The sequence below is a fragment of the Megascapheus bottae genome, chromosome 28 (assembly GCF_031878675.1).
Source record: "Megascapheus bottae isolate mThoBot1 chromosome 28, mThoBot2.hap1, whole genome shotgun sequence".
Taxonomy (NCBI): Eukaryota; Metazoa; Chordata; class Mammalia; order Rodentia; family Geomyidae; genus Megascapheus; species Megascapheus bottae.
The window spans coordinates 16522493-16531945 of record NC_143536.1 but is presented as its reverse complement, the minus strand read 5'-3'; positions in this window follow the sequence as shown (position 1 = coordinate 16531945).

The window sequence follows — 9453 nt, the reverse complement described above, 5'->3', positions numbered from 1 at the left end:
CTGTCCTTCCTTCCTGCACAGGCCAGTTTGTGGTCTGCAGTCATCCCCTCCCAGACCAGCATCTTGACAAACTGATCTCGGAGGGGCCCCAGGGGGAACTTTCTTTGGAGGCTCTGTTCTACTCTTTCTATAAAGGAGGCAAGATCCTTGGTAGCCTTCTGAGTAATTCCTGCTATTGGAGGCTCTGAGGGGCCTTCTTCCAATTTTTTCCATGAAGCCAGTCCCAAAGCCCACACCTGTTCTTGATAGGGGGCAGAGATAGCAGCCTGCTGGAGGCCTGTGGAAAATGGATCATTGGATCCTGATAGCATCCCATAAGTCACAGGGACTGGGGGAATTAACACCCTGGTTCCTCTCTGCCAGGGCCACGCCTTCCAACCGGGCAATAGGTACCATCTCAGCCAGGTGTAGTCCCAAGACCACAGAATGAGCACTGGGCCACAAGTTAGGCCTCCTTTTACAGCATAGGTGTCCATTTCCCTGATGTGACATGCTCCAACACCTCTTGGTTAAAACATTTTTTTGCCCTCACAGGAACAAACACTGAGAGCAATCCTGGTGGTCAGAGATGTCCCTGATAAAACAGGGCAAAGCGAAATTAAAATTTCTGCCTCAGTGCCTCTTTCTCCTGTCCTACAGGGTGGTATAGATAAAGACTTAATTTTCCCTCCCCTTTATCAACCAGCAGTAGCATCAGGGAATGCTGTGGCTGAGCCACCGCAGCCAAACAGGGGAGGAGCAGCAGCGGTGACAACGGTGGGAGGCCTGGCCGCTGGAACCCAAGGAAGAGCATAGGGTGGCCCCCATGGGGCCAGCAGATTCAACTGTCCTGGCCCTGCGTGCTGCAGGGCCCCCTGATGAAGCTGGTAAACCAACCTTTCCACTACTGGCCCTTTGCTACTAGCGATTTGTATAACTGGAGAACCCAAAATGCTTAGTTTTCTGAGAATCCTAAAGATCTAATCAGCCTTTTAGATACTGTTCTGTTCACCCAGCACCCTCTGCAGGTGCTCTTCACCATGGAAGAGCGTGAGAGGATCCAGATGGAAGCTCGGAAAGTAGTTCCAGGAGACAATTTGTAGTTCCACTACAAATCCTGATACCATAAACCACGTTTTTCCGCTTACTTGCCCAGATTGGGACTTTAATATTGCTGAAGGTAAGGAGAGGCTCTGGGTTTATCACCAGACTCTAATGGCTGCTCGAAAGCCCACTAATTTGGCAAAGGTAGGAGATCTACAACAAGGCAGAGATGAGAGTCCGGCTGCTTTTCTAGAAAGGGTCATGGAGGCATTTCGGCAGGACATTCCCATGGACCCCAAAGCACTGGAAACTAGAGCCGCTGTTGTAATGGCGTTTGTAAACCAGGTGGTACCATTCATCAGGAAAAAGCTACAGAAGGTAGAAAGACTGGGAGAAAGGAGTTTACAGGATCTGATGGAGGTAGCTGAAAAAGTATACAATAATAGAGAGATGCAGGAATATGAGGAGATTCGAGTAAGGGAGGAAGAGAGAAGGGCTAGAGCAGCAGAAAGTGCAAGACAAACCCAGAACATGGCAAGCATCCTCCTAGCAGCCACAGCCAATACTCCAGATGAATGAGGACACCAGCTGCAAAGCCTGACCCGAGACCAAGGTAAGAGTGACCAACAGAGAGTGGGAGCCTTCTAGATTACAGAAAGACCAGTGTGCCTATTGTAAGGAACCAGGACACTGGGTTAAAAACTGTCCAAAAAGACAGTGCAGACAAAACTGCACGAGAAGCAGCACTCCAAGTAAACCGAGCTCTGATAACTACTCTACCTGACCCTGGACCAAGAAACCTCCTGAGACCCCAAACTACACCAAAGAAGATCTAGAATGAATTAAATGACTGCCCATGACTCAATGCCTGCATGGGTGGTGGCAGGACTCCAATGGCTGTGTGATTCTACCTGAAAATCTAGGAGACCAGGTCCTGATTAAGAGAAAATTACAGAACCTATTGAGACATGTTAAGATCAGAATCAGAAATGCAAACTCCAAAACTGAACGGATTGTCACTAAATGCAAAGCTTGTCAGCTGACTAATAATTCAACAACCCTGGTTCCAGATTGAGAGGCGACAAGCCTGGAGTGTACTGGGAAGCGGACTTCACTGAGGTAAAACTGGGTAAATATGGTTATAAATATCTGTTAGTATTTGTAGACACTTTTTCTGGATGGGTAGAAGCCTTCCCTACAGAGCATGAGACGATGCAGATTGTGGCCAAGAAACTACTGGAAGACATCTTACCCAGGTATGGCCTCCCCACAATGATAGGATCAGACAATGGGCCAACATTTGTGTCTAATGTAATAGAGTCTAATGTTTATTCTTGGGGTTGATTGGAAGTTACATTGTGCATGTAGACCCCAAAGTTGACAAGTTGCTACCTCGGTGCATTATAACCATGTCTGGCCTGCAGATCCCTGGACGGTGAAAGAAGATCTCATATCACAATGGCAAGTCTCCCGCAACAAGAACAATCCATTCGAACTCAAATTTCAATGGGTTGGTCAGTTGTGACTTTTTTTCTTAAGACTATATCTTTTTACTATTAACAGTAATGGGATGGGGGGACTGCCCCCTGACAGGATATGCTCCCGCTATTTCTTTCAAAATAACACCACAGGTGGTAGAGGACTCTGCCTTAAAAGGGGTCCCTCCACAACTAGGCTGTATCTATGGTATTTTCATGATCAAACTCAAAACTGGTATAAACAGGAGGGCCCTACATCTCCTTACAGCTGCCAAAGGAGGAACGTGTATATTCCTGAAAGAGGAGTGTTGATATTATATTAATGAATCAGGACTGGTAGAAGAAAATATAAAAGCCTTGGATAGGTTATGGGAGGGGCTCCACAAGCGCCCAGCCAGTGATTTAGAGTTCAGCTGGCTATACAACCCTATGGTTCAATGGATTATTCCCTTAATAGAACCCCTGGTACTGATTTTGTTACTTACAATTGGACCATGTATAACATTCATAAAAGAACTGGTAAACTCTGTTCAATTAACGGTTCCTGGATCATAATACCAACCAGTAGAAGTGGCGATCAGTAATGAGTCATGATTGACCCATTTATATACCAGTGAGAGGGAGGAATATGAAGCTTAAAATTAATTTTGAAGTTTGATGAACTTCGGTAAAAAGTTATTTTTAAGCAGGCCCTGCCAGAAGGTCACTCTGAACTCTAAACCAGCAGAGAGAGCAGTTTCAAAATAAATTACAGACTACTCCCTGTGCAAAAACCACTCCCAGTGATTTAAGGCTCCAGGGTAAGATAACCATTGAGACATCCTGTGATAACCACTGTGATATCCTGACCAGCTGCCCTTCAGCTGCCCTACAGTTCGGCATGTATCCCCTAAGCACAAACTGCACATATCCCCTAGCACTAGCCAATCAATTCATAATACATCAACCCTTTGAGCTAACTAATCACTTCCAGCCAAATACCTGCCCACCACTAGCTGCATGAATCACTTTGAGTATTGTTCTTTGATTTTTCCCACGGTGTGTTAGGATTTGCTCAAACTTGTGACTATGCTTGGAAAATTCCTAGAACCCTATAAAAAGCCTGTACAACAGGAGGGCAGAACTCTCAACTCAGACCTGCTGCATCGGTGTTGGTTGTGAGTCCAGGCTAGAGCTTGCAATAAAGATTCTCGTGCTCTTACATCAGATTCAGGTCCTTGGTGGTCTTTGGGGACCCGGAAATCTGAGCACAACAAGTTCTGTACCTGAGCGAGCAGAATATCATCAGTGAGGAGTAAACTTGTGTCCTTAAAGGAGCATCCAGGCAACTAAGAGAGTGCTGTTCTCTTAATAGCTTGATGTTTCTTTTTCGTTCATTTAGCTTTCCCTAAAATAACCTGACATGGTTCTTTGTATTTAAGAGAACTCCAATTGTTAAACTTCAGTTCAGGAAGTCTTGTCCCCAGAGACCATCACCAATGTAAAAGCAAGGGAGTCATTATTGCAAGCTCGAGCCTGGGTCTCCCACGCACCCAGCTGTAACAGATGATGCTGAGAGGCCCCCGAGCTCAGGAGTAGGCATCTTTTATACAATTTGGAGGAGGGAGACAGGGACTGAGCACACATCATAGTACCTGGTAACAAAATCACTACACACCACGGAAAAATCATAAGTCAACTCTATAGTATGATTGGCACGCTACCAAGTGGGGAAAGGCTCAGAAACAAACTATTGGTTAGGTCCGAGGGTTGACATACTTTAAATTGGTTGAGTGACATTACTAAGGTGACTCAAGAGAGTACATGCTAAACTTCAGGGTTTCTGGTTTAGATAATAATCACTAGACCCCAGGAGGGGCCATTCTGGTATTATAGCTATTTCGACATCCTTGTCGTAGATAGGCATCACCTGTGTTTCTGGGAGTTGTTCTGCACTAGGCCTTTCCTAGTATTGATAAGCATGCATTATCTGTGATTCCAGGACTTGTTTTGCACTGGGCTTTTTCTGGTATTACGGCAGAAGTGGATGAAGAGTCACAGTGCAACATAGGGTCTCAGCAATAAGGCAGTGAAGCAGATTACAGAAGAAGAACTAGCAATCAGTTAGTGACTACAAAATGGTGGTTACAATTTTTTGTTTATCATTCCCCTCCTCTGATTTGTACCTTGAGAACCAATCTTGGTTCTTTTTATTTATAGATCTGATTCTAACTGTGAGCAGGTTGGTACTGTGTGTCCTCAACACCATTCGTTGTACGGTGTATATTCTGTCTTTAACAAAGGCCATAAATTCATTTATAACACAGGGTCTTATTATAAGGGCTAACAATAACATAACCAGGGGCGTGCCAGGGTGGATAGCAGGGTAGTGAGCCAGGGGGAGAAATTAAACCAGCCTTGTGACTCTTTACACTTTCACTTTCATCCATTCTTCTTTTGAGTGCCACCAAACTGCTTTTTACAACTCCTCTGTGGTTTGCCCCAAAACAACATTGTTCTCCTAAGGCCACACATAACCTTCCTTTTTCCAGAAGTAATAAATCCAATCCTTGTCTGTTTTGCAATGTTACTTCAGCCAATGAATTGAGTGAATCGGTTCAATCTGTCCATGCTCTCATGCATTTGGTGAAGGTCAGCATCTATCTGTGTGGGGATTCCTAGCGAGTGGTGTAGAGGCCCAGGTTGCTATCTATGCTCCTGAGACTCCATGCCTTTTGGTACATTCGCTCCTGGGTACACCCAGTGACATAAACAGTCTGGAGACAGAGGTTCCCTGGCCCCTCCCACCTCTAGCAGGAGCTCCCCCAAACTCCTGACAAGTGGGGTAGGTCTCAGGACATGATTGACCGATGGTCACATTCGGGAAAGACCCAACAACTACTGCAGATCAAGCCACTGCTTGATCTGTATTTTAGTGATCAGGTTTTCTAAAATAATTTTAGATCTGTACCTTGAAGTCTGGTCTCCAGAGTTTGTGTTCCTGGGATTATTTGTGGGCTCCGTCGCCATTTTACCCCCCTCCTAGACATCCAAGACCCCAACATACCTGGATGGCCAGAGAGTTGAAATCTGCATTGCTTTTAATTAAGGCTGTTGCACCCAAGGTTGATGATCCAATTATGCCGTCAGCTACCAGTAAAGGAATCAGAAGGGGAACAGCCCTTTTGTTTCATCCCTGGCTGGGTGAAAAATACTGGAGCCTTTCAAACCCTCCATAATAATCCACTTCGGGGATGATATGAGCAGCTATACAAAGTTCATCCCAGGAGGAATTTTTAAATAGGGCCAAATTTAAGCATGGAGTCAATCCTGAGGTACATGTGAACCAAACTCCCTTAGGAGCCCTAAGGACGTTAGAAAAGGAAGTTGGGTTGACAATTTTTTCACATAGGTGTCGGTAAATTGAGGCACTGCCACCTCGGGTAGTTGTTAAACACAGCCCTTTTCCCTGAATGTCCCCCAGAGTAAGTTTGGGGTCCTTTCCCCAGTTGCATGAATCAAATGAGCTCTCACAAATCAAATGAGCTCTCATTTTTAATGTCCTGTTCTTCTATCCCTAGGGATAAATTAGAGCCTATCCCTAAAAAATAGGGCGGTTTGGAGTCTATGCACAGCCAGCAATCTTGGGTTACATTTGGGGTTGGACTTGTTTAAAAAATTAAACATTGCAGGGGCCGAGAGTTTGGCCTAGTGGTTGAGTGCTTGCCTAGCATGCACGAAGACCCAGGTTCTATTCCTCGGTACCACATACATAGAAAAAAAGCCAGAAGTGGTGCTGAGGCTCAAGTGGTAGAGCTCTAGCCTTGAGAAAGTCCAAGGACAGTGCTCAGGCCCTGAGCTCAAGGCCAGGACTGGCAAAAAAAAAAATTAAACATTGCATTAACTAGTGGGAAGAAATGGACAACAATCCTGTCTGTAGGCCCCTCAAAATCTGAGCTGGGTTTTCCCTGAGTACTGATTTAGGGTGGAGACTTTGATGAGAGTGAAGTGGGTAGACCTAGCCAGGGGGTTGTTTGGGGTTGGGACCTATCAGTCGGGATGGAGTTTTTACTTCTATTCTTTGAATAGTGACTCGGCCTCCTCTGTCAGTCCCACTCTCATAATATCTTAAGTCCCCAGATTTTACCATATGCCCATTTAGGGTCCAGTGGATTTTTGACTCTGAGGAAGATGTGGATACAAGGCTTATGGCCTCGATCCTTAAAGTAGGGCCCTCGAAAGATATCTTTGGCAGTATATTGACAAGGAGGCGTTCCCCACTTTGTTTCACCCCAGGTGACGGTCAACTTCTCTCCATCGCCTATAGAGGTAGGGAGGCCAGCGTCTTGTTGAGGTAACCTTCCAACCACTGTATCAGGGTCATGATCCATACCCCAGGCAGATGCTATTGTCTCACATCCCCAATAGGCACAGTAGTATTGTCCTGGCTTCCCACATGAGGATCCTGTACTAGGGCACAAAGGGCTATAGGAATAACAGGGGTCAACTGAAACCAGAGCACAAGTTGTTACACTGAACTGAACAGTCTGATGGCTCAATGGCTCCATGCTCTCAACTATTTCACCCGAATCTGTTTTTCGAATTTACCAGGCAAACCAGGTGAGGGGTGGCAGCACTACAGTGCCATAAGTAAGGCCTTAAGCCCCAGTCCTACCCAGGTCCACTTATGTGGAAAATGGGAATTAATGCAGTATATAAGACAGGAGGAAAAATGTAGCCAGCTTAATGATGGCATCCTATTTAGAGTTTATACACCCTATTTTGAGTGTAGGGGGTTGTTTTTATGGTGGGTGACTTGCCACTTGGGGTGTGGGTCTGAGATGAATTCACTCCTCAGGGTGGATGAGTCGGCCCGCTTTACTTGGGTGAAGTGAATCCAGGGGAGGACTCTGTCGACTTTGAGAGCGGTGGGTGTGGTGAGGATCACCAGGGAGGGTCCTTTCCAGCAAATCTGCAGGGTCTCCCATTGGTGTCTCCTTATGTAGAACCATTCTCCTGGTTGGAAGCCGTGGGGTGGAGGAGGAGGTCCTGATTCATACAGGGCTTTGAGGAGGGACCACACTTCCTGATGAGCTCGTTGAAGGGCTTTTAGGGAATACATTAGGTTAGAGTCATCAAATTCTATAAGGGTCTAGGTAGATTGGGGATAATAAGGGGATGTACACCAAACATGATTTTGAAAGGAATGGCTCCCAGTTTGTAAGGGGAGTTACAAACCATATATAGAGCAAAAGGAAGGAGGGCTACCCAGTCTCTGCCAGTCTCCATGGTCAATTTAGTCAGGGTCTCTTTTATGGTTCTATTTATTTTCTCTACCTGTCCTGAGTTCTGGGGTCTATACGCACAATGTAACTTCCAATAGGCCCCCAGGATAGATGCAAGTCCTTGACTCACCTTGGATGCAAAAGCAGGTCCATTATCTCATCTGATCATTGTGGAGAACCCGTAGCTGGGTAAGATGTCTTCCAGCAACTTCTTAGCAACTACCTGTGCTCTCTCTCGCTTAGTGGGAAACACTTCAGTCCATTCTGAAAAAGTATCTACAAAGACTAAGAGATACTTATAGCCATACTTTCCAGGTTTTATCTCAGTAAAGTCTACTTTCCAGTAGGCTCCAGGTTGATCTCCACACACTCAGCTCCCTAGGTTGGTTTGATTGTGACTGGCATTCACCAGTTGGCAGACTTTGCAATCATCAACCAGTTGTTTAATTGTAGAAGTTGCTCCTCTAATTTTTATCCTTGCAAAGTTGAGCAGGTCCTGCATTTTCCTCTCCCTATGTGCATGGACTGGTACCTTCTTTGTAGAATTCTGTCCCCTAGTTTTTTGGGTACTATTACTTTGCCTTGTTCATTTTGCCACCATCCATTTGGACAACATGCCTTAGGATGCAGTTCTTTAATCCAGTTGCTATCTGCGTCTGAATACTGGGTCTGTTCTGGCAAGTCTGGGGGCCCCGGGTCAGGTAGATTACCCACTCTTACGGTTTCTCTCTGGAAGGCCACTTTATGGGTGGTCCTGTCTGCCAGGTTGTTTCCTCTAGAGATAGCATCCTTAGGTTTTTGGTCCCCAGGCAGTGAACTATTGCTAGATTTTTAGGTAACCACAGGGCTGTCAGGAGAGCAAGTTTTTCTTCTTAGTTTTTTTTTTTTTGCCAGTCCTGGGCTTGGGCTCAGGGCTTGAGCACTGTCCTTGGACTTTCTCAAGGCTAGCACTCTACCACTTGAGCCTTAGCACCACTTCCAGCTTTTTGCTATGTATGTGGGGTACCTGGATCTTCGTGCATGCTAGGCAAGCACTCTACCACTAGGCCAAACTCCTGGCCCCTTCTTCTTAGTTTTTTATAGTTTTTCCTTCAGGAGGTTAATAGTCCACTCTCCTTATAGATGGCGCCATGTATATGGGCCATGGCAAATGCATACCGGCTATCAGTGTACATAGTTAGTTTCCTGTCCTTGCCCAGTGTTAATGCTTGGGTCAGAGTTACTAGTTTGGCCCTCTGAGCTGATGTCCCCATCGGGAGGGGTTCAGTCCTCATTGGGAGGGATTCAGCCCATACAACTTCAGTCTCTGTCACCACCGCCATGCCGTGTACCTCTGACCTTGTTGAATAAAGCTGCTTCCATCCGTGAACCAGATGAGTTCAGCATCTGGCAATGGCTAGTCCTTGAGATCCTCTCTAATCCCATGGACTTGTGCTAGAATCTGTGTGCAATCATGTAGCAGGGTCGCGGGTTGAGGGCCACAGGTGCCTGAAAAGTAATTCTCACATGATTAAGTAACAGTCCCTGGTAATGAGTTAGCCGAGCATTGCTTAGCCAATGACCTGGAGGTTGCTTTAGAATCCCTTCAGTGGTATGAGGGATGGTTACATATAGCTCCTGCCCTAGGGTTAATTTGTTGGCATCCTTTACCATCAGGGCTGTGGCTGCTATCATCCATAGACAAGGTG